General features: G+C 40.9%; 1 protein-coding gene across 1 annotated transcript in view; it reads right to left on the reverse strand.

Annotated features, from left to right (window-relative positions):
* The window catches only part of ANO3 (anoctamin 3), a 1,465,374-nt gene that overhangs the window by 527,513 nt on the left and 910,941 nt on the right, over window positions 1-26,920 (reverse strand). The gene's annotated exons all lie outside the window — the stretch shown is intronic.

Genomic DNA, 26,920 nt, shown 5'->3' on the forward strand with positions numbered 1-26,920 from the left:
TCTGTGAATATTCTGCAAAATCCTCCATTCCATCTTTACAATCAGCGTAGTGCACATTCCACAGCACAGGCAGCTCATCTCTGAAATGCTGTGTCTAAATATAAGATCCAATGAGCATTCCCCTCTGTTTAATAAAGCACTAAACACCTTAAAGGTTAACTCAAAGGCCATTTTTGGTGTGGCCAAGTGAATCTGTTGATGATCCCACTCTACAAACAGTGCAAATTACCTTCTGGGTGATTCAGAAACGATGTGATCTAAATGACTTGCTGCCGAATTCCATACAAAATACTTTGTATTCCACTCTTGAGCATATGATCGATCACACTTTTTATCTTCCATATCTTCACATGATTCACTATTTCTTTAGAAATACTGAGCAAGGCTGTACATGTGTAGCGTTCATAGATCATAGGATTTATCGGAGGCAGTTATGGGTACAGTTCTGCAGGAATTAAAATGTTCGTAACAATCAGTACTAATTATCAATTGTCATTGAAGTCTAACTTTATTAATAAAAATGGGGCTGGATTATATCATAAAACCGGTTAACCCGAACCTTGTGAAAATGGAAAAGATTTACAACTTCTTAGAATCTATAAGTATAGTGTCCACATTTTAGGATTTTTAAGAATATATATATATATATTTGCTAAATTGGCTCACTGCTGGGCTCAGGTTATGAAAACTATATCTGCAGGTTGCCTATTTTGTGAGAAGTGTTCTTTAATTTTAAATGAATGATACTTAAAATATGTTTACCTATGATTCAAAGATCCATTTACAGAATCCATGATTTGCAATCAAAATTGAAATTATTTTGCAAAATATTTGACAAACATAGACACTCTGAGCACGTGTGAATAGAATGAATGAGGAAAGCAGCTTTTATTTATTCGTTCAGTACAGAGGAGTGTAGTAGTTTCTCGCCAATGGTAAGTTGTCAAAATGTTGTCCAATAGAAAGGTGAATGCAGAGTTTCACCGTGTTATGGCATAGTCACTCGGAAGAGGCACAAGTACCAGGCGAGAGGAGTTTGTTATGCACACACAGACTGAGTTCACAGTCATTTAATCCCATTTGTGTGGAGCTCATAAAATTAGCAATCAGGATAATAGTAAGTTCAGCCCATGCAAGCTCATTGTTTAATTTCTAAAATGGTGTTTATCTAAGATATCTGTCTCTTAAACAATAAATATAGACAGGGATCATTAGGATTTTGGCCCCGGTCACTGCTATGTGGTATATATACCTGTGCCAACCAGACCATAATGGTGGAAAAGCAATTTCCCAGAACAGAATTTGCAAAGGCAGGTTTGCAGGGCCAGAAATGTCCATTGGTGGGAACTTGTCTACTCGTGCCCCTCATATCCTTGGAATAGGACGGGGTATTTGCCCTGAGGAGGGTGATTGTCAGTCACAACATGACCATTTGCTGCATCCCTGGCAGTGAGTTCCCACAGGTGAAAAAAGAGCCAGGAGGAGCAGCCATCTAGGGCAGTGTGAAAACACAGATTTGTGGGAGTGCTGTAGTTGGCAGGGTAGATGCCCTATTGAAAGGTAAGGTTTAGAACGTAGATATCATCCAAAGCGGGAGGACCAAAGAGCCGGGGTTACCTATTCTGGAAGGAGAAGAACCCCCCCCCCCCCCAACTGGAAATGGTAAGGCCACTACTAGCCTGGGTGTGGTACCTGCCCTGTCAGAAAAACAAGAGATAGGTAGGTTCCTAATACTTAGAGAATGTGTAATCGTTCAAGGGGGGCTGTGTATTCACCTTAAAGATTGTATCTCCCCATTCTGAAAAATCTAAGATATCAGATGGAGGGCAGGATTAGGTAAGCGACTCATTGTCAGAGCAATGACTAGAAGTGAGGACTGCTCCAGGTACTAGATTGGAAAATGCACCTCTCAGTGGATGGCCAGGGCCTGGTTCCTGGCACTGACATAGTTCAGTGGCTTCTGTTGGCTTAACATTTGGGCAGAAGTGGCCCTCACTCGGGAACAAAACATACCAAGGAGGCAGGATAAGCCACATCACCTTGTTGGCCAAGGTGGTATTAATCCCCTGCTGAGATGTCTCTCTAGGTAGGCTAGGTTTAGTATCTATCGCAGGTATGGTCTGCAAATAAAAACGGTTCTCCATGTGCAAGGGTAGTCACTGGAGATGAGATTGATAGAGTGGATTTACTGTTCAAGGCAAAACTTGAGGATAGACTCTTTTTGTTGAGGTGGGCTAACTCTGCATGAAGTGGGCTTAGCAATAGGATGTGAGCCTAGAACAGCCTCCTCTAACGCAGGGGGGCTTTTCCACATCCTCTTTATTTTAAACAATGAGAACTGCCATGGGAATGGCTGTTGTTTCTCAGCTTTTTAACTATGCAGGGCCCGTGTGAGAAACTGTGCCTGTTTGTGTGGCCATTCCCCATTTAGTGCAGAACTTTATTGCTGGTTTTCGGACTTTGCACTGGGACACTACTGTTGTGAATGTGCTCTGACCCCTAAAGCATGTAAAAACTGGCTATTCTCTAATTGGCGTATTTAACTCCTGTGTAGCACCATTTGTATAGGAACCACACCCATACCCATAGCATGGAAAATTAATGGCCACCTATAGACTTCAGCACTAATTGTGCTATCCACTTTTGTGACACGGAAAACATGGCTTCAGGGCTACTAGTTTTGCCTGACTACTACAGTTTAAACCTGCAGCCCGACCTCATTGGCACACTTAATTTACAGGGAAGGCCCTAGTATATGATATTACATGTATCCAGGGCCTGTAAATATGGTGGATGGAAATCCATCACTTTTGTGATGAAGTAACTTTCACACCACACTCTTAATCAGGCCCTAAGTCAGCAGGTAGAACTCTTTTTTAAGATTTAAAAATAGGTTTATTTAAGAAATTCAATAAGATAATAGTAACATTGCTTCATACAAGTAACCATGAAATGTTGCATTGATACAAGAAAAAGGGTTACAAAATATTGATGATATACATTTACAATTGAAATGGTATAAAGAACTCTTGACCAGGTGAAGGACTCAGAAGTAGCAGGCTGACAAGAGGACTTTATATCTCACAAAAATAATTGACAAGGCAATGAGCTTTCTCTGACTCCCCAACCCAAACTAATAACTCACTCCTCTAGGAAGAAGGAGGCAAATTTCTCCGTTGTAATACCCTCCAACAGGACGGCTAAAAGATAAAACACGAGAGGCAAGAGGAGAAAGGAAAAGACATTTCTTTTCTTAATACTGCCCTCACACACTTTGCAGTGTCATGCTTCATCGTAGGGCCGCATCAGACGCCCAGGTGCGGACCAACACTCTGAACGGAGCACACTTTTTTGATATGATGAAGAGTGGTGAGGGAAGTAGGCAAAAAAAGGAAAGAAACAACGACAGAGGAAAGAGTATTCCCTCAAGAAGGGACCAGAAAGTGCTGATACGTATAGTTAAAACTACCTAAGGGTATAACTACAATATGCCTTTATTCATGTGTCCCCTTGGTAGGATTAAAACATAAAATATAGGATATTCAGGAGAGGTAAAGCCCCTATATCCCTACTGCAAGAACCAAGAGGACATCCCTGCTTGAAAATGTTCACATTTCTCAACAACCGTGAAAATGTTTTTTTTCCCGCCGCAACAGTTTCAACTCGACCATGCTCAATGTCTACCTGACTTTGGAGAGACTTTTTTTTAGATATAGCCTGTTGCCTTGCCCCAGAATAATTTTGATTTCCTTTTTAGAGACAGAGCCAGAAGGCTAAAACTTTTATGGGGATGACCTTGCTTTGTGTATTTGATCCACTGTTCAGCACATTGGTTTGAAATTGCTCCTATCTGATTGTCACATGCTAACAGTACCTTCCACTGGTGCCTTTCCTCCTAAATCATTATCCGTTTGCCCTTATTGGAGTTTTGTTGCTTTGGTGTCATTTTATTACATTTTACTCTAATAATGCACATTGGAATAAAATTTCCATTATGTTATGTTTTTACCTTCTTTTTAACTGTTTTGCTATTTGCATATGCTTTACACATTTTCAGAAACTTAAGCCTTCCTTCTCTGTGCCATACCTACCAGATACTGAAATCGGATTTAAATTACTGAAACATTTGCTTAGACCTAACAAGGTAGTGAATTTACCTTGGTTGATATATCTACATAACATGTCCAGAATAATCTTGCATGCACATCTAGACTTTCAGATTTACAATGAAAATAGGCAAAGGACAGGTAGAAGTCTGAATGGTCCTCAAAGGTGTAGAAATATTCAACACAAAGAATATTGTTTCGTCTGAAGGGGAAGTATATCAACCCTGTATTGCTGGGTACTCCCTTTTATATATTGTACAGAGTGAGGCATTATTTTCTGAACTACCGTCCTGACACATTTTTAAAGAGCGCTCCCTTAAAAAAAATACCTTACGCAAGAATTCACTATAAATGGGTGCTCACCATGGGTGTTATACTCATGCTCGACAATATGGACAAATTATTTGGCCTCACGTAAAGGGACCAAGAAGCTGAGAGAATAGACGTTAGTCACCTGACAAACTTCTGACAAGTATTGTGAATTAAAGAAATAGCTGGACCTGTGGATGAACAGAAGAAGACTGGATTTGCTGTCTGTGACTTGCATAGAGTCCTGAAGGACCGGACCTGCTTCCATTTTTTGTCAGTACATAGAAGTTTACTCCAAAGGTCAGTTGGCTGATCTCTTCTGTAGCTACCAGGACACCAAAAGCAGCACGAGGCTTTTTTTCTGGAGTGACCAGTTTAATAGGTATAGTGGACCATGAATTGACCTTGCCAATGGCATCTACTGAAGTGGGTGATGCTCTTAAATACTGTCCATTAGTTCCTAAAAGTCCTAGAAGTCACTGAGGAGCAGCTAAAAAAAAAAGAACATAAGGATTTAACTTCGTAGGTGCAGGAGTAACTACCCAAGGCTATCCGCTTAATAAGTAGCATCATTGGGCAAGAAAATCAGATTGGTCCAGCTTGGAAAAATACCTTAATTGACCGACATAACTAACATACCTGGCTTCATTGTGACCTGCTCTGTTACAGAATTCACGCCTTTCCCTCTGAAGGTTAGTCCCAGGATAGAAATGGGCAAATGCGTGAAAAATTTCCTGCCAATGAGAGGACTTCAGTAGGTGTCAATTTGAATTTTCCTGTTTGGATCTTTTCATGCCAAAACCAATGTATTCAGCGGGGCATCATCTGATGGCTCTCCAACTTGTGCAATACATCTTTCAACCTTGCCCCACTGTAAGATTTCAACTTCAACTCCATAAAAAAGACTAAGTAGGAAGGTAACATTTTTGACAAGGCACCCAAGCTAGGCTTAACCAGCCTTGGTAAATCGTTAAGTAGTAGCTGAGTCCTAGCGTAACACACCTATTGATGCTATGCTGTTTCTTATTGCTTCTTTACCTAGTTACGCTTTGCTGCTTCTTGGTACTTTTTAATCATAAAACCAATCATATCTTTGGTTCCCCTGCATTGTAATCCTTTGCGTGACATTTTCTTACTAAAAGTTTTAAGATTTGCAGAAATTGTTTGTGGTTATTTTTTTGTGTTGTATTGCCGGTTTTGGTACAGCTAAATACTTTACACACTTTTCTATCTCTGCGCTCTGTGCCCTAAATATCAATAATTGAGTCCAGGTATATTATGATACTAATTCTGGAAGTGCTGTTTTGAAATGCTAGTAAAGTCTGCCCTAAAACGTTTAACCGAGTTTACAGCAGTTGTCGAGAGGAATCCCATTTTCCTGGTTTGCTCCATTCCTGCCGCGGGCACCAGACTGAGGCTCACAATTGGGGTAGTGCTTTTATTGGGACAAGTGTAGGAATATTGATTGGTAGGCATTTGTGGATCTCCACATTTCAGAAATACATAGGTTTTATACAAATCCATTTTTCATTAATTAGATGAAAAATCATTATTAGGTACTGCATAGTTGTTGGCTCCGGGTAGCACATGTGTTTTTTTAGAAAACATGCAAATCCAATATATCTTTGCAACCAGAAGATTCTGATAGACGTACCGGTATGTTGTTTTTGTAAATCAGCCATTATGGCTAAAAATTGGAGATGAAAATGTTGTCGACAATTGCTCTTTTTTTCTAGGTATTTTCAATATTTGTTGATTCCAATTAATAGTTTCTTTGGCTAAACTAACGCAGATCTATACGAATGACCCCTTATTAAATTTATAATTTTGTCCACTATGCCGAAATGTATACCTTTCTATGATCACCTGTAGGATTCACACATGATTCCACCACAAATTGTTAGCAGGCTAAAAGCCCACAAATTAGGAAAAATTAACTACTGCTTAGAAAAATGCCAAAACTGCTTATTCCTGAAATCTGGGAATACAGTGATCCTAGCACTGCAAAGTTTCAACTAATGCAATTTTTAAAAAAAATACACTTTCTTGTATAGAACTTTGTAAAAAAAAAAACAGATTTAACTATGTTTTTGCTATTTTCAGAGTACCCTCAGAGGAAGTCAAGCCATGGGTACTTTTAATATCCTCAGGATACCTTTTATGGGAAAAAATTATGAAAGCCTAAGTGTGAAGTGCTCCAAACATGAAAGAAAAGAGCCCATCACTGGGGATGGAAAAGCTTCAGCCATTAAGGGGTAAACTGTAAATGTTGGTAAAACTTCCTACGAAGGTTAGAATAGGCATACAACATTCTTTTATTATCCTGGAACTGAGTTTGATGGGACTAAATATTGGCAACTTTAACTTTGATGGAGTACGATGTTACAGACAACATCGGTTTTTATTGACGTTTTTTAAAGCACTTTTTGATTTATTGTTACCAGATTTTTTTCCACATTGGTCAGACATAGGCACGCATTCATCACTTGCAGACCAACTGACAATAAAACATAACATTATATGTCCCAGATCTTCAGATTCTGATCTCAATTTTCATATCCTTTAATTGTCACACAATAGAAATAATACAATGTGTGTACACCACTCCATTTTCCATTGTTTAGCAACCCATCTTTGCTTTCCACATTCAAGCAGTGAAAACTTCAAAGCACACATACTAATTAATGTAGCATAGAACAATTGTAAGCGTACATCTTTGTTACAATTTTCCAGGTATAACTTTAACTGTCTCCTGCTTTTGCCGTTTAATACTATTTTAAGGTTTTTACAATCTTCCTGCTCAGTGTTTGAGTCACTAAGTGCCATTCTTCTTAATCATTTGTACAGCTGTCTCACATCCGTGATAGGCAAAATCAATCAAACATGTACATTAAAATATGTACTAAAATCTCATACATCACTAATACTCAGAAAACAGCTATTTGCTACGTGCAGACCCAAAATGTCTTTCCATAGATGTAGATCAACAACGCTAAGACTGATGCCTTTGCTTATCCCGATTACTGCAGTGCTGACTACTGTGGAGAACATCGATTTCAAAGTTGGCTGAATTAAGTGTTGAAAATGATATGTATTGCTTCTGTTACAATCTAATAGTCTATTTACTCATTCCCAAATCATTTATACCAAATCTACACTTGCTGGATAAAACCAAAGACATATCAGTTACAAATCAATTGAACACAATCATCACGAAGGAACTTCTAGCTGACTACCGATCCAGTCAGTTCATTTAGTGACAGTTGCTGCATTTTGAACAAAGGAGCTGTCACTTTGCTGGTAATATTAGACATGGGGTTGGTCAATTTTTACATAGATGACCATGTCACACTTCTTCCAATTATTGACTTACTGATAGTTGCTTCTTACTGGTTAAGACTGGAGACTGTCTTTCTATCAAAGTCAAAGTGCCCTGCTGCCTACCAAATTGCTCATTCAAAGCTTCTACCTTTTGTACATGGATTCTTTTAGTCTAGTCCTCAAGATTAAGTGAGTTGCCATGTATCAGTATCCCATGATACACATATGCGATAACATTTTAGCAAACCAAGGCATCGCCATACAAAAAAAATGTATTGCAGAGCTGCAAAACTAGGTGACTATTAGCTTTCTAGTACTAAACCCTAGAAAATGAATTCCTCCTTCTCTCATCCTCTCTCAGGAACGACCAAGATCCCTCCGTGCTGAAATTGTTCCATTATGCTCCATCAGAATGCTCCATCGTGAATTCACTGTTAATCCAGCCCTCACCCTCATCTTACACATAGTCAAGTTGGCAGAAGCTGCAAATTTCTATTTACTTTAACTGAAAAAAAACGAACTTCATTCCACACTTAGCAGGTGGCCACTAAATATATACAATCCCTATAATAGCCAGGACATTGCAGTCCTTATAATTCTTATTCTACTGAATGACTTCTGTTGACTTCTGTGATTATATTATTATATTATTATACTTTGATGCATTATTGTGTCAATCTAGTTTGAATCCATAATCAGGCAGGGAAATCCCCCTACCCTAATGGTGTCCCACAAAAACAGTTCAACCATTAAGGGGTAAACTGTAAATGTTGTTAAAAACTTTTTACGAAGGTTAGAAGAGGTATACAACATCCTTTTATTATCCTGGAACTGAGTTTGGTGGAACTAAATATTGGGAACACTAACTTTGATGGAGTATGATGTTACTGACAACATCGTTTTTTACTGAAGTTTTTTTAAAGCAATATATTTTGGTGGCTAATGGTAAAGTACTTTTTGATTTATTGGTACCAGATTTTTGTCCACATTGGTCAGACATAGGCACACATTCATCACTTGAAGACCAACTGACAATAAAACATTACATTATCCTGTACAAGGTGTAAATTGCTAGCCCCAGTCACTGGAGTGATATGCCCATGTTCCTTACCAATTGACCTGCAAAGCGGGGGGGGCAGCAATGTTAGTCACACTGAAACAGAGTAGCCAATCCGTGAAGATTATGTATGTATATAAACCAAGATCTCCAAACATTTCTGAGGCAAAGATAATGGCTAAAATACTAGCAAACCATTTAATAAAAGAAATCTTACATTTAGTGCACCGTGACCAGAAGCACCAGACACCACCTCATACGGTTACACCTAGGGCTTGGGTAAAAGCATGAACTCATTCATTACCCCTTTTCAATTTTGTGTGTTTGACTTGGAGTTTTTATTTCAGGTCCTTCGCAAGAAAAATATGGGCCCTACTTAATGTAGTGTGTTAAAACACTCTACAATCGTACATGAGCCTGAGTAAAATTAAGGAGTGTAGAGCAGTTTCATGGGGGAGTGGTGTATGAGTCAGAGGTGTTCACTCTCTCTGGTACTCTTCAGCCTTGTGACAGTACCATAAGCTGAGTAGATCACAAAAGATGCATTCCTAAAAGGCTTTCAATTTATTGGCTGATGGAAGACCACATTTTCCTCTACGTATTCAACAACCTCATATGCATTGAAGATCCACCGGCACCCAGTGGCATGCTGATGGAAATATTACAAGTTTAAGGTAAGACGTTGGCTCATTTACCAACTGGGGCATATTAGCTTTAGTATTCATAAAATAAATAAAATTCCAGATGAATGGACCATCGCAAAACAGTGCCAGAGCATGTGGGACTACACAACTTCATGACCAAACAGTATGTGGATAACCATATAAAGATGCATCTGCTAGATGTCCTGGAACGTGGATCGAAACTATATGCAGAACTTATGCATGAGAGATGTGTATTGAAAGAGAAAAAGCTGTTTAGCATAATAACTAAAGTTAAACTTTTGCGCTTTAATTGCCAAAGTAAGGGTTTCGTCAAACCAGCCACTTCAAAACAGGTTACCAAAAACAACGGGCAAAAGCACATAGAGACATGTATGTAGCATAAGAAAGGGGTGAATTTATCAAGGACATTCTCTTCCAACAAACGCATTATTTGATCAAACCAATGAAGCAGAAACTCATACAAGAGGTCCAGAAAAAACTTTGAACTGAGGAATTTCTATTTAAAAAGGTGTTCTCATCAATAACTGCTGTTGGTATGGACTACATGTCACAATTGTGAATGGTCAAGATTTCGTCCATCCAAAGCTTCGGAGATGTTGTTCAGACTGTTCTACAGATATCAAAGTGGGTGTGCACCTTGCAAGAACGGCACATTGTCTTTGACAGTTATCTTGAACTACCTGTCAAAGAATGTGAGAGAATCTGATGAATGTCTACAAGTGGAACAATTGACCTTGCCTGCCATCAACAATTCGACACCTATACCTGTGCAACTGGATATATTTTGGTCATCAACATCAAACAAGGTTGACCATGCCTGCCGTCACAAATTTGACAACTATACTTGTGCAACTTGATGAATTCCGGTCAACATCAAACAAGATGAACTTGGAGATGTTAAAGTGCCACTGCATTGCTGATGCTTCAGTGAACAATGAATTTGTCCTTGAGGAGTTGGTGCCTGCAGAGATATATTCAAAAGGTACGGGCCATATTGTTCAAGTACTTAACAGCAATTTAGAGGAAGCTAACCTTTGTGTTGTGCCACATGTTGAGGGGACTGTTCGAAATGGTTTCAATCAAGTAATTGTACTGTCAAAAGACACATGGTATTATTGTGCTACTTAGATTTGTTGCAAGTTGGAAAACAAGTACTGACTATCACACATTTGACAATCTTTGGGACATGGAGTTCAAGAGATCAGTCCCGCTAAGTGACCTTAGACCGACTTCATAGTTTGTGCGAGGACACAATAATAGACCGTTAACTTAATGAGGAGATGTGTTAATGTTTTGGGTCTTGCATGTGTAGAGCAAGGTCTCTGTGAATTTGGTTGGGAACAAATTGATGGAGTGCTAAAACCTATGAAATTTCTAAAGCCTCTACCCACAGAAATTACACGTACATGTACTTGCAAAACCTGTGCTACAAAAAGATGTCCCTGTCGATTTGCTCTTCGCAAATTTTCAACATTCTTCAATTGCGCCACAAGCGATATCCAAAACAAATAAAGTGAACTATGAAAATGTGCCTAAACAGGAGTTGTTTCATATTCAGATTATAAACATTGTTTGGTGTATACATAAAAGGATTAAAAACCTTTATTATTTGTTTTATTTCTATATATGTCTGTTCCTCCTCTATTACAGCCGTCATTTTGGAAAATGGCAGAAGTGTTGCTCTGAGGAGTTCGTTTTTATCACTATAAGACTACTTGACGCCAAAACCTGTTTTGACACCTAAATGTAGTATATCGGTCTCATGGTTCTTGAAATATTGTATCATCACTGCAGCACATCTGCCGTTTTGAAAAATGTGGTCAAGAAAGATTCAGCCCCGATCAGCAATGTCTACCCAAGCTAAATTACTTCTGTAATGATCCAAAAACACAAAAAAAGAATGGATATCTCTGGACAACAATTTTGATACGTAGGTATATCAGGGGGCCTGGATTAGAAGGCAAACAGGAACTGCCACAAAAGTGGGTAGGGTTACATTGAAAATATTTAATACGTTCTCCAGTAAACTTGTCTGCAGAACTAAATCAGTAAAAGCTGGTATTTTTAATGCGAGAGAATTCAGATTTGTAATAAACATTCAGGAAAGGATGTCAATTAGATTCATCATATGTGTCTAAATAATTTTGTGATACAAGATATTTATAGTAAGTAGTGAAATTCTATAATTGAGAATTATATGTGACCTACCTGGCTCCCTCAGATCAGTCAGCCCCTCATATTAATGTAGTGATTTTCAGGCAAAGGATTATGACATATCTCTGAAGAAAGTATTTTGACTTAGTTGAAAGAATCATTGTGGTGATGTCACTTGTCGTTTCCTTATTGCCCAAAAGATATACTTCCATAGGGAAACTTACCACCATCAAAACAGGCATACAGTTGTAGTTCGCATATACCCTTCTGTACAGAGCAGTGAAATGAATACTTCAGTGTTTCTGGCATGCTCAATGGGTTAAATCTCACATCGTCTATCAACTGTTATATGTTTGTGGTAGGCGTTGGGTACGTTTACAGTCTCAAAGGTCATTAGTGGCTTTAAATGGTTGTTCACCAGATTTAGTGTACTGTTGCTTGAAAATACTCTGGGTCCTGCATGTTCTATAGTAAAGTATTTTAAAGTATGTGAGCCCTTTTTGTGGGCATCTGTGTGTTGCTTGGTTCAAAGCTTACTGTCATGAGAGATGAAACAATATTTCTGTAAAAGGTTCTTTTGCTTCAGTCTAACACCATTAGATATTGGAGTCAAAAGTTGTTTTAATGCCTTGTTGATATTTTATATTTGATTGTGACAGTAGGTTTTGTGGTTTATGCCAATATTATGTGATGCAGTGGTTGTGTTCTGAATTTTCACCATAGTTCAATTATTCTATAACAGTTTCTCAATTGCCTCACATAAATATTGACACCTTCAGTTGATGTATAGTCTCTGAATTCTTCGGTGTCAATGTCGTTTTTCATTTCCTGTTGAAGTTAGTTTCTGCTGAGTAATATTGCTAATTTGATCAAAAGCCATTTATGGTCATTGACAGAAATGTCTTTAAACTTTTTCGCTTTGATGGGTATCAGTTGTAGGTCATCACTGTCCTTTTGTTTTTTGACTATTCGACAAATAAACAGAAATGGTGCCATATAGCGACGACCAGATACATATTTGGTATTAACTTACATAACTGCATATATTGTATCAATAATAGGTGAGAACAGTCTTCTGTATAACGATCAAGCAGAAGGAGGGAAAAGGAAGGGAAATGAGGGGAAGAGAAGGGAAAAAAATAGTCACTCAGCTACAGAAAAAGCGTTTTTGTTTTATCTGGGACAAGGCAAGGGTCAATATCATGCATAAAGATACACAGTGTGGCAGTTGAAGGAAGTCATAGGTAGATTGTGATTACTCCCTGCCCATCATAACTGTAGGCCTAGATTCTGTAGCTGCCTGTGCAGTCTCTAATATAGCGCAGCGAGTATGCTGATACTGTTCAAGGGGAAGCCCGATATCTTTAGGCCGAGAGTGTAGATGCATGAGTTCCCAGAAGGCAGTGAGTTGTTCTTAACCGTAAGCTGCATCCTTTTTTCTTTTTAATAAAAACCTTTATTTTCTTATTTACAATAACAACACAGTGGACGTACATTTACGGGCAGGTGGACTGATGGAGTCCAAGTGTGAAATACAAATAAAGAAAAACAAGTTAGAAAATGTCAGATACCAGTACCCGCATATCTAGGGGCCTAGGAGTATTTACATCAAGGGCATCTACTCTCCTCATCACCAGTCCCACTCCCACTTGCATCCAATTCATGTTGATCACTTATAGTAACGTGTAGAGTAGGAAATATTCTAATTTCTCGTCCTTCCTACTAGCCTTCATGTGAGCCTCCTCCACTAGCGACTACTCACGCACATCCCTCAACCAATAATCAACTGATGGGGGTGCGCCTTACCATCCATACTATGGCAATGCTTCTTCTAGCTGGAACCGGGAGTAAGTGCTACAATTTGTACATGCCATCTTGCGTTTTCGAGATTTCATGACTTGTCCCAGCAGGCAGTGCAGTGGGGTGACCTCCACCCGAAGACCAGTTCCACCCTTCGCCTGCTCAACCAGGTGTCCAAAATTGGTGCACCTTGGACACCTCCATGCTAAATACAGAGAGTTCACCCTTCCCGTACGACATATAGGGAAAACATCAGATCGGTCTGGTCAATACAACACTGTCTTGTCGGGGTCATATACACCTGGTGCAGGTAGTTAAAGTATATTAACTTAAAGCGTGCATTGCAGGATACTGTGTGCGTTAAAGCACACGCTGCTTTCTTGTCTTGTCACCCTTGAGTGTCAGCAAATCCCCGTCCCAAGCGGTCTGTGATTATAGAGTGGGCCCTCACGGCCCTATACAATAATGAGATGTAAGCAATATGTAGAGTGTTTGAGTCCTCTGGGAAGCGTTAGGATACATGAGCCCTGTAGCCCTGCCTGGTCTATGAGGCCAGCATGCTGGCGGTATTAGCCCTGACCCAGACCATAATCTCTGCAAGCCAGTTTATACGAGATAAAGATCTCATTTGGTTACAAGTGTGCTGGCAACCTCCCTCCCTCCCTCCATGTCTGAAATTCGATGTTTTCCCACATTTTTCACACTGGGGCGAGTACCCATACATTTAGTTCCAGATGAAATGGCGCGTGCCTAAGTTTGCACTCCACAAAGGCTTGCCATACACTTGCGGTCTGTCTGACCACATATGGCAGGCCACCAGAGGCCCACACCCCCTTCATCAGTGCTGTTGGAAGTCTTTCTGGCTGGACCCGCCCTCCAAGCAGTCTTTTTTCCTAAATATATTCCTCATCCAGCCACCGGGTCGCATGCTGCAGGCGTGAAGTGTAATAAAATAGATTCCGTCTGGGGGCTTACCGACCCGCCTCTTCGCACTGCCTTGTTAGAACATGCAAGGCCACTCTGCTGCAACGACCTGCCCAGTACAGGGACACCAGCAACGAGTTCAGCTGCCTGAACACTCTCATGGGGATCCTGCACAGTGAGTTTGGGAGCATATACATGCAAGGCGGAAGGACCTTTATCCTAGACACTGACATTCTTCCCAGCGGCAGCACAGACAATCCCGCCAGTGGGAAGAGCAGGGACATGTGCCTATTAAGGCGCAAACCAGAGTGGTCGGCAAAGTCATCAAGATGCTGCAACAATCTAGGGACCGCTACTCGGGGGGGGGGGGGCTGCAATATAAAATAGGCCATCATCAGCATACAGCAATATTAAATGGGATCTCTCCCCTATGCATATTGCTGATTGCTCAAGCACACGTTGGGCCCAAACTGCCATGGGTTCAATGGCCGATGGGAAGAGCGACAGTGGGCTGCCCTGCTGCATTCCTCACTCCAGCGTCTATTTGTCCGACAGGCTCTGGCCCACTTGAACCCGAACGCACAGCTCCATACAGAGAAGTTTGACCCACCGGCAACACAGCTGGCCAAATCCTGCTATGCCTCAGGACTTCCTGGAGATATCCCCAATCCATATTGTTAAACGCTTTCTCAAGGTCGATGGATACCAGCACCAGTTCCTCGCCCCATTCTGTACATTCATGCCTGTGCTGCAGCCAAGGATAAATCCACACTGGTCCTCGTGGATGAAGTAAGACGTGTGGGGCCAGTCGCCTCGCTGGAACCTTACTTAGTATTTTGACATCGTAGTTTATCATGGTGAGTGGGAGGTACACCACCAGGTCCCGACCATCTACCCCCTGTTTCAAGAGCATACATATCTCCCCTTCCCGCAGGGATGGGGTAGCATTCCTCACTTGAACGCCTTTTTGAATACTGGCAATAATGGTTGCACAAACTGATCCAAGTAGGCCTGATAATATACTGTGGGCAAGCCATCCCTCCCCCACCCCGCGCCTTGGTCCTGAGCAGCCCACGCAGTGCTTCAAGTATCTCGTTAATTGTCAGTTGTGCCTCCAACTCCTTCTTAGTCACTAGAGGGAGGCGCATCTATGTCAATCCACCCAAGAATAGGACATAACAGTCCGCCCGAACAGGCAGGTCCACAGTGTATATCTTCTGTAAATGCGGTTGGAACACTTCCAGTATGCCTACCCTAAAGTGCACTGAGTAGCCCATTGAATTGCACAAGCAGGTTGTTAGCAGGGGTGTCTGCTCCCTGCACAAAATCCAGGCTAGTAAGCAACCAGACTTGTCACCCCCAGCATGGAGCTCCTGGCAGTATCGGGAGAGCGTATAGTTGTCCAAAGTTCCCCAGATATCGCTTATTTGTTGGCACAATGTACCCTCTCTGGCGTTTTGCATAGGGTGCGCCTGGTCGCCGGTCTAGGTTTCTGCTAAAGCACCCAAATTGTCCCTCAACTTCAAAGAACCACACACGGTAGTGGTGGATATAGTGTTGCACATCAAACAAGGTATTATCAGATACAGGTACAGATTAGTTATCACCTCAGATCTGATAGGTGCCACTCAGGGTAAGATACCCCACTACCCAGAGTATCGGTTAGAACAAGGCAAACAATGACTTATTCAAAATACATGAAAGACAGGACCCCGAACTCTAAATATTACACGTGCAATTTGTGAATAAATTTCTACAGCAGGAGAGACACCAAATGACAATGAGAGAAATGTTCTGTTACAGGGATTTAGTAAACAGTATAGAATTGGATGATTCAACAGTGATTTATTGTCTCAAAAACACAAAGATTATGTTTCAAACAGTCTTGGCATTAGCAAAACACAAATTCTTTGATGTAGTCAGAATTCCGGTTTCTTGGTTTAGTAGCACGGAAACAGCCAACGCGCGTTTCGTCACCTCCGTGACTTCCTCAAGGCTTGTAATATAGTAGCAAATGAGCCTGGAAAGATGCTCCAATTTTGGCTCTATGGTCTCGGATTAATGAAGATCCTCTGTCAGAGCTAGTAACGAATAGGATTAAAATGTAGTAGGATGCGAATATTAGAAACTTTATTTTTCCGTTCAGATGAGACCTAGATGAAAATACTTTGATAGAAACTGAAGATTTTGTTAAGATGGTCATATTTTCTAGACAGGAAGAGGTATAGCTGGGTCTCAGATTATCTTTGTTTCAAGAACTATTTAACTTTGGTGTGAACTATACATATTATTCCATTTCCAGATTATTTAACCTTCATCAATGTGTGAAGATTTATGTGACCTGAACTTTATAAGGAAGCCTCAAAAGGTATTTTTATGCATATAAGAAATCGTGTTATCAAGTTGTTCTGATGCTATAATAAAGCATATGTGAGATTGGAAATTAACCTTAAATGGTACATGGATCGGGTCAATTGTGATTCGGCACTGGTTATGGTTGAGAGTATTAAAAAGAAAATGAAAACAAATGTACAGTTGTGTGCTTATTAAACATCATGTAATCATAAACCTTGTTACTTAGATCGTTTTCCTTGGAGAAGGCTCAAATTGTGTATAGGAAATGTTGGCTATACGTTATTGTATGAAAATATGGTTTTTGCTTTTGGTAAATATGCTTTTTCTAATATGTGTGTAACACTTTTTGTGAATAGCAATTTCTGTGTTTTGTATTTCTATAGCCCTGAAGAAGTCCGGGAACGGACGAAACGCGTTGGCTATTCATTTCAAAGAACCTTTCTGAATAAAGAATCCATTTTTAATTGAAGAGACTTTGTTTGTACTTCTTGGGAGAACTTTTGGAACCGTCAATGAGACAAACGATGTTATGAATTGTATTAAGTACTGTAATACCACTTGAAGGGTGCTGGGTCATTTCTGTGCAGTTCTCGTGAAAAAGCAGGGTTTCTTGTCTTTTTCAACCAATGGGACCTAGAGGATTGTGTCCCAGACCATTTGCACCTTCAACTTAGCTGATATTTAAATTAAGGACTTTAGTACCGGTGCAGGCAAAGCAGCCTTAATCCCTGTTCTTTTGTGATCATTGTATTGTGTGGGCAGCCTAGCACGGGAAGGAAACCTTTTGCACCTAATATAATATTATATTACATTGAACTTGGAAACTAATCATGATGTTTGAAGACAATAAGGAAGAACTTCTTTGTGATTTGTTTAATACTGATAAGAGTGTTGCCCGTCCACAATGCCATCTATAAAAAATAATGGCCTTAAGAACAAATTTGTTTGTCTTGAAAAACTCCATAAACAAGAACTCGCTAAATGGTGGGACGATGCAACACTCAAAAAATACTTGGAAAACGAACGTTTTTCTAGAGGAGTATGAATTCTTATCTTTCCTAATTATGAAGATTTGGAACCCGACCTCCTGGGGGAATGGGAGGAGGGATTGCTGATAGCATCATTTAAAAGGATGGATATTTTGATACCTAACTCTAAGAGAAGAGGGAAAAAGATCAGGGAAGATATTCTGGCCCTAGAGAAAGAAACAAGTGATGCAAACTTACCTGAAATAACCCAGAAAAATGATGATATCTTGAAGAAGGAATTGGCTTCTTACCAAATATACATGAAGGGTAAGAAACAACAAAAAATAGAGATCGCAACGACTATGAGAGAAGGCGCATATTTACGTTTGCACGCAAATATGATGATGTGATTACAAAGAGTACATCAGCCCCTGTAACTCAGGTTCAGGCACCAAGCATTTCATCGAGCAGTACATCTGTCTCGTCTGTCTCATCAGTAGAGAGTGATCCGGGAGAGGGTACGAGCACGGCCACCCCTAGTCTTAATCCAGCATCTGATTTTTTAAAAGAAGTATAGAGGTACCGCCTGGGAAACAAAAAGAAAGTACCAAGCGTAGAATCAGGCGGGGTGGCAAAAAATACAAGGTCCGTCACAAAGGTGAAAATGGGGAACAGCAAATATCAATAGGCAACTAGCTTGTGAACCACGGTGCAGACAGTATAGCAAATAATGCTGGCGAGAATAATGTAAATGTGATCAATGTATCATCTAAGGAGCTTAATGAACAGGAAATTGCTATTTTGTGTAGAGGTCTGAATTTTTGCTTAACAGACAAACAAGCATTGGATAATGTAAATGTGAATTTGTTTCGTTTTACACGCAAACTAAAATTAAAAAAGTGCTTTGCAGAACAACCCAGTGCCCGTCTTCCTGTTCCAAGTGTAATGTGTGCCTCTGACTTTACAATTGCGGAAATTGATGTCTCACATGTAATTGCAACATTAGATGACCAGGAGGTAATGGGTGATTTGGTTGCCCATGCTTGGAGCCTTGAGGTTTGTGAGGACACATCAATAGATAGTGGTCTTAGAACCCGATCTAAGTTTATGCCACCTAGCACTAAGGCTGGCATTGATGAATTTACTGCAAGGGTTACACAGGACCTGTACAATCTAGAGGATACCCATTATATGAATGACAGATGTAAGCATCCCTTTAACATCAGTAAGACAGATTTTTTCTTCAGACTATATGAGATGACCCATCCTTGGTCATCCGTGAGGCAGACAAAGGTGGGAACATCGTCATTATGAATTTTCAAGACTACTCCAACGAAATGTATAGACAATTGAATCAAAAGGATTGCTATGCTAGGCTGCAGTCCAATCCCATCAAACCTATTGAGTGTAATGTTAATGCCAGACTGATTGAGTTGAGAGAATCTGGGTTAATATCTGACCTTTAATGTAAATACTTATTGGCAGATAATTCACGTTTTCCGTGCATTTTTGCACTTCCAAAAGTGCATAAGGGGGGTGTTTTTCCACTTGGGCAGGCCTATAATATATGGTAATGGGGGTCCCACGGAACATCTTGCTGAATACTTGGACTCCTTCCTCCAGCCACTTGTACAGAAACTACCATCCTATCTTAAAGACAGTAGAGAGCTCCTCTGTAAAGGATGTTGTGTGGGAGGATGGAACTTTCTAGTTCCTAACAATGGACGTAGAAAGCCTATACACCAGCATAGAGCTGTAGAATGGGCTGAGGTCACTAAAACACTTTCTCTATAAGCGCAATGCCTGTCATTTAGAACACACACAGATGTCTATATCTGAGCTGATATTGATGCAGAATGTGTTTCTACATGAGAATAACTGGTACCTGTTATGTTATGTTATTCGGAATTTATCAAGCGCACGGTCACCCAGGGGTTTCATGGCAGAAACCGGGAACAGCCATGGGCTCCAGGTTTTCTCCATCCTATGCAAACCTTTTCATGGGTTTGTATGAGATGGAGCATGCCTGGGGCATGAAAAGTGGGTGGATGACATTCTTTTTTACGTTCGTTACATCGACGCCATCTTCCTCATTTGGAAGGGAGGCGTCGATGCATTAAATAATATTTTTGCTATCTAAATGCTAATGATCGGAATATCAAATTAACCATCAGTTACTCAATCAAAGAGATTGTCTTTTTGGACCTCAGACAGTATATCAAAGATGGTGTGATCCATAGTGACATGTATAAGAAACCGACATCATGCACCAGTATATTGCATGCGGCAACTTGTCATCCTAGGAATACCATAGCAGTCATACCATATGGCGAAATGGTACGAGCCGGCCACAATTATAGCGAAGAAGACAATTTTGAAAAAAACATAGAGGAGAAGAAGGGTGACTTTAAAGTGAGAGGTTATGCGAACAGTGATATTCTAAGGGCAGAAAATAAAATCAAGAAAGGGAAGCGCAGTGAGACATTAGCACACCAACCACGAAAGTGCGACAATGCCCATGAAAATCAATGTGTCTTTGTGACTGAATATGGCATGTATAGCAGCCATATTTATAACATATTAAGGAGACATTGGCACTTGCTTAAATCAGACACGCTTCCATCTGATATTGTTGCAGACAAACCTAGGGTTGTCTACAAAAAGGGCACAACAATGAAAAGTATTCTCTGTCCCAGCTATGTTAAGCCACCTGAAAAGCGCACAACCACATGGTTACCTGAGAAACCTTTGGGCTTTTATGTATGTGGTAACTATTCCGTATGAAGACATGGTATGAATAAGACCGAAAGTTTCAGTTACAATAGCCCGAAGAGCTATAGGATTACGACCTTTATCAATTGCTTGATTATCTGCCATTGCAAAATGATCTATGTAGGAAGTAGCACGAGGAGCTTGAAAATCAGGATCCAAGAACATGTCAGGAGAATTAAACACGGTGATGTGCGTAGTCCTTTGGCACACCACATTGTGGAGTGTCACCCACGCAACAGAGAAATCAGGTTTCATGCTGTAGATAGTGTGGGAGTGAACCCTCGGGGTGGAGACAGGACTATACATCTTAGACAACTGGAGGCTCATTGGATCTGCAGATTGAGATCTGTGACCTCGGGTTTAAATATTAACAATGAGTTCCACCATTTTCTGTAGGTTGATAACTATTTAAGAGAAATAAGAAGGGACTGGGGGAGGAGTATCATTATATAGGTGGTGATTTGTATGCACCTTGTTTTTCTGACGGAGATTACTTCCCACATTGAGTTGGTGTTTTCAGGATAATATGGAGTGAGTTCTACTGATGTTGGACTGGGGGATTTGTGATAGCAATGCTATATGGTTGCCTATAATAAGTGGCATGCTTAAGAGCATAACATCGATACTGTTGCACTTAGATATGGTTTTGACCACATAAATAATATACGACATTCTGTGCAGAGCTAGCTGTGGAAACACAGATTGAAATATGTGACTTGCGCTACCAATGGGCCCATATTACAGTAAACATATTCTGTTTTGGACCTGATATATGAGGTATACACATCAGACTTCATAGATGGGTCTTATGTCTATGTTTGGAGACAGTATGATGTTTCTATAACATACTGCACATGATTATTGGATGCATTGATGTAGAAGCCTCACTTGTTAGGACGAGAGAATCACAGAGCAAGAATATACCTACAACATAGAAACTCGAGACTCAAGGAGATTAAAATTAAATTAATAGGGAAGATACATGTAATTTTACCATTTTAAATTTAGTTTTTTATCTACATTTGGAAAATAATGTGCATGTCCACGATGGGCTAATGAACACAATTTCCACATAACCCTAATAGAGTACGGTATCAGTGGTTATACAGCGGGTGAAGTGTAACCTTTTAGATGGACATAATGTTTGATATAGAATTGAAGTTATATTCCCGATTCTCTGTAAAGAGAGTTAATCATCTCAATATGGAGCGCATTACAATTCTGTATATGGGTTATATAGCAGGTTATCTTTAATCCATTTAAACGTGTTGGAATGGATTAGTTGCCGGTTTTAGTTTGTAGCTTACTTTCTTCACTTTTATGTTAAGAATGGTTTACCATTCCAAGATGGCGTGGATAACCATGCTATTGACTATACATCAAACATCTGGAGATGGCGGCGATCGGCGGGTTGGTGGATATTTCAACAAAATAGTGACGCATAGGATATATAATAGGTCAATTTTAAATATTTTGACCTGTTGGATGGATGCACTTTTCGGTTTAGATTTTAACTTACATTCCCCGTATTTTATTATAGGAATTAATCACTCCAAGATGGCAGGTAAAATTATGCCAGCAACTGAAAATATATCGACCGCTTTAAGATGGCGGCGATTGTCGGGCTGGTAGAAACCTCATTAAAAAAACGACTTAACCCGGTCCTAATGAGCAATTAGTTTGAGTTAATTGTCCCGTAATTGCTCGCTCATGCGTATAAAAGTCCGTGGTTGAATGTGGAACATTTAGAACCAGATGACCACATGCAGGACTGGATGCTGATACTTCTTGCGGTAAGGGCGAACCTTTCTATGGTCTGCCGGCGATTTCTGAGGGCTCTAATTGCCATTGCCTTAAAGTATATTTTAGATGTGTAATACTTTATTAATATTGTGATAACGGAGGATCGAGTGTTTTGAGTAGGATCGGCTTTTATCTATGACCGTCATTGTGAGGAAGTAAAAAAAGCAACATTTAATTAAAATACAATTGATAACTAATAAAAATGTCACACATATATTAAAACACCAACAATTCTTATACAAAAAAATACATCACATACATTTAAAATATATACTAAAATACATAACAGTAATTAAAAAATCTACATTTTAAACAACTATATTTTTGAAAATGATATTAATGACGTCTATATTTTTAAAAACAATATTTCTTAGCTTAAAATCGATATTCTTGACCACAATATTCTTGCTGTCTATATTTTGGACTCACGATATTTAGGACTCAATATTTCTGTAGGTCGACCTTACCAACTTGATATTCTACCTGCACACCCCTCAGGGCCCTCAATCGCATCCTATGGAAGGAGTAGTTCAAAATGCTAACCATGTTCTCAGGTCCTCTCTGCCCTCAATCCTGGAGACTGGATGGTGCCTTTGGACTTACATGATGCTTATTTTCACATCCCCGTCCTGCCATCCCACAGACGTAACCTGCGGTTCACAGTAGGCCACGAGCATTTTCAGCCCCTCGGGTGTTCATAAGAGTAATGGCGGCGGTCGCAGCTCATCTGCGCAGATCAGGGGTTCCAGTCTTCCCCTATCTCAATGACTGGCTGTTAAAGGCGGGCTCGCCCCAGGCTGTCACCTTCCACCTCCAGACTACGGTGGACCTTCTGCAGTCGCTAGAATTCACTATCACCGTGCTGAAGTCACACCTGACTCCCTCTCAGTCACTCACTTTCATCAAAGTTTTTCTGGACACAGTGCAGTTTTGGGCTTATCCTCCCAAGCAGTGAGTCCAGGATATTCAGGCTAGGATACCGATATTTCAGCCGCTATCCGGATTTTGGTGAGAATCCGGGATGGCCTCATGGCCTCCGGTTTCATTCTGGTGGATCATGCCTGATGGCATATGCGGGCTCTGCAGCGGGACCTGAAGTTCCAGTGGGGGCAGCATCAGGGGAATCTTTCAGACTACGTCCAGATCTCGGAGGGAACTACGCCCCAACTGCAGTGGTGGTTAACAAACCAAGATTGGGTCAGAGGCAGCTCCCTCACCCTTCACCAACCAGTACTCACGGTGGTGACGATACATCACTCCTTGGATGGGATGGCTACTTGGGAGAGGCGGAGATCAGAGGAGTCTGGTCTCTGGTGGAGTCTGGGCTGCAAATCAACCTGTTGGAGCCCCTGGCGATTTGCTTAGCACCGAAGACATTCCTTCCCTCACTCAAGGGGAAGGCAGTGCAATTGTTCACAGACAACACCACCGCCATGTGGTACTGCAAGAACGAGTGTGGGGTGAGGATGTGGACCCTTAGTTAAGAGGCCCTTCACCTTTGGACATGGCTGGAACCTCATGGCATGACCCTGGTGACTCAACATCTGGAAGGTTCTCTGAACGCCAGGGCAGACAAACTCAGCTGCCAGTGCCTGATGAATCATGAATGGCATATTCACCCAGAGGTGGTGCAAGGTCTCTTTTAGCAGTGAGGAGAAATTTGGTTAGATCTGTTAACCAGCGGAGAGAATGTGCAATGTCAGCAGTTTTGCATGTAAGAGTTTCCAAGGCGGCACTCGCTCAGCGATGCGTTTTGTTGCGAGTCAAGTTACGGCCTCCTGTACGCCTTTCTGCCTGTACAACTTCTGCCCTGAGTGCTGAAGATGATCAAGCGCCTCCGAGCCCAAGTTATTCTTGTGGCACCGGACTGGGCATGAAGAGTCTGGTACCCCGAGCTCTTGAGCATGGCTAGCGATCCTCCCTTCAGACTGCCCCTTCAGAAGGATCTTCTGTTGCAGCAGCAGGGATCAGTTCTCCACCCGAACCTGTCGAGCCTCCACCTCTTTGCATGGAGATTTAGTGGCAACAGTTGACAGATTTTGACCTTCCTCCCGAAGTCTGTAATGTAATCATGGCAGCCAGGCGTCCCTCCACTAAGACGGTATACGCCTGTCGATGGAACAAGTTTGTGGCATGGTGCACAGTAAAGGCTGTCGATTCTCTTTCTGAGGTACTTTTGGTCCTTATTTCTTTGGCCCCGCTGGGCTCTGCTCTGGGCACTCTTAAAGGTTACCTGGTAGCCGTTTCTGCTTTTCTTCCGCTACCGGATCAGCCTTCTTTGTTCAAGTCTCCTAATGTAAGTTGGTTATTTAAAGGCACTATTCATCTCTTCCCTCCATCTCCTTTCATAATGCCCAAATGGGACTTGAACCTAGTTTTGACTTACCATTTGTGCACATCCTTCGAGCCTCTTCACAACTGTCCTCTTAGGCTTCTCACTCTTAAGACTGTCTTTCTTGTTGCTATCACTTCTGCTCGCAGAGTGAGTGAGCTTCAGGCTCATTCTTCTAAGCCCCCTTCCTTTTCAGTTCTTACAGACAAAGTGGTGCTTCGAACGAGGCCCTTGTTCCTGTCTAAAGTTGTCACTGTTTTTCACATTGGACAGACTATTAATCTGCCCACCTTTGTTCCCTGCTCTGCACACTTCCAAGGCGGAGGATAGACTCTACAGCCTGGACTCAAAACGTGCGCTGTCTTTCTACCTTGACCGCACAAAAGATTTCCGGGTGGACGATCAACTCTTTGTTTACTATGTGGGTGCAAAGGAAGGCCAGGCTATGCAAAAGAGTACCATCTCTCGACGGGTCGCCCTTTGTATCAAGATTTGTTATGCTTTAGATAAAAAGGAGTCTCCAGTGGGGCTGCAAGCTCATTCCACTACAGCTACGGCAGCAACTACTGCTACACACGTGGAGTCACACTCATCGGCATCTGCCAGGTGGCCACATAGGCTTCTATGCACATGTTAACCAGCCATTACTGCATGGATAGTCAAGTCTACTTTGCCCGTTCTGTCCTCCAGAACTTTCTGCTGTGAACTTGGTTCACAGTCCCTCCTCAGGTGTTGGTATTGCTGGGGTATCTATTCCAAGGTAAGGAATCTATAACTAATAGGCTCTTTCAGATGAACAAGTTACTTACCTTCGGTAACAATGTATCTGTGAGAGACATATATTAGTTATAGATTCCTTACCGCCCCACCAATCCTCCCTGCTCTGGGAACTGACTTCCAGCGAGAGGGACTTCTTGCAGTGCCCTAGTGTGGTGCACCAGTGGTCAGCGTCTTTCTTGACTTATGGCGTGGAAAGTTGTGTCAGAACTGATGTCATTGCGCAGGGGCAGCATCTAAGTAGGCACCACAACATCATCCCAGCTACCACGATGCCGATGACGGACGCAGAGTTGACTGATGCCACATAACGATGAGCAGAGGTATTGCTGAAGAAAAATTCTCCGGATCCATTCTGATACCTGGGGGTAATTCTAAATAAGGAATCTATAACTAATACATGTCTCCTACAAATACATTGTTACCGAAGGAAAGTAACTTGTTCTACAGGTATCTGGCACCTCCCAGTTGGACTACTGCAATGTACTCTACCTGGGAACTACTAAATTGAGATTACAGAAACTACAGCAAGTGCAAAATGATGCAGCCCGTCTTGTACTAAATATTTGGAAATATGCTGCTTCCCGGCCGGCTCCGGCTATGCTGCACTTGCTGCAACTTAAAGAGAGAAACGTATTTAAGTCATGTGCTACTGTCACTGAATAGTTATTGATAAAGGTCTAGGGTACCTCACCTCTGTGGTGGAATACCACAAACCAAGCCATAATCTCAGATCCTCGGGAACGAGCCAGGCAGTTATGCCGCGTGTAAGGGCAGTTGCTCCTTTGCTTTTCTAGTGGCTCATCATGGAATTCCATACCTCTCTGAGGATAGAACCATTGTAGCTACTGTTCTGAAGGAGACTAAAAACATGGCTATTTCCTCTAGATGCCAGCACAGTCATGAATTTCAGTTTCGGCAAGTAGATAAACATATGGCATTATATCTCTTTCTTAGGTCACTCTCTCGTAGCACCGTGACCCGCCATCAGGCTCAACCAAGCGCTTTAGAAATAGCCTAATATTATTAAGAAACAGTAATTAATAATGAAATGATGTCATATTTGTAATTATAAAAAAAGTTGTAGTGTAATGACTTCAGTGGCTTGACATCTGACATATACGGTTGTAAAATAGCCCAAATTTGATCCAAAAAAACAAGATGTGTTTAGAGTTTGTTATGAGTGGCAGTAATGTGTCAGCAGTTAGAAATTACATCACCTTTAATCTATTAGTCTACTAGGTCTCAGCTTCAATTAAATGTCTTCACTGTACTGTGACACATATTAAATGAATTAGAACCAGTAGCATGTTGTGTGAGTACATATATATCTCCAGTAAAGGCACATTTAAGCATTGGAAAATAATGTAAAACCAACATATTTTAGACCGATGCGGCACTGCTTTTCTTGTCAATAAACATTTTGTTTGTAAAATTGCAGAGTTTTTTAGTAACTATTGGTACATTTGTAGATTAGAATGAATTCATTTTGGCACACACGTCTAAAGTATACACAAGTATCAGGTTTATTTTCTACATTTACATATCTGCTCATTTCTCCGAAAAAAATGTGAAAC

Source organism: Lissotriton vulgaris, chromosome 2_2, assembly GCF_964263255.1.
Source record: "Lissotriton vulgaris chromosome 2_2, aLisVul1.2, whole genome shotgun sequence".
Classification (NCBI taxonomy): Eukaryota; Metazoa; Chordata; class Amphibia; order Caudata; family Salamandridae; genus Lissotriton; species Lissotriton vulgaris.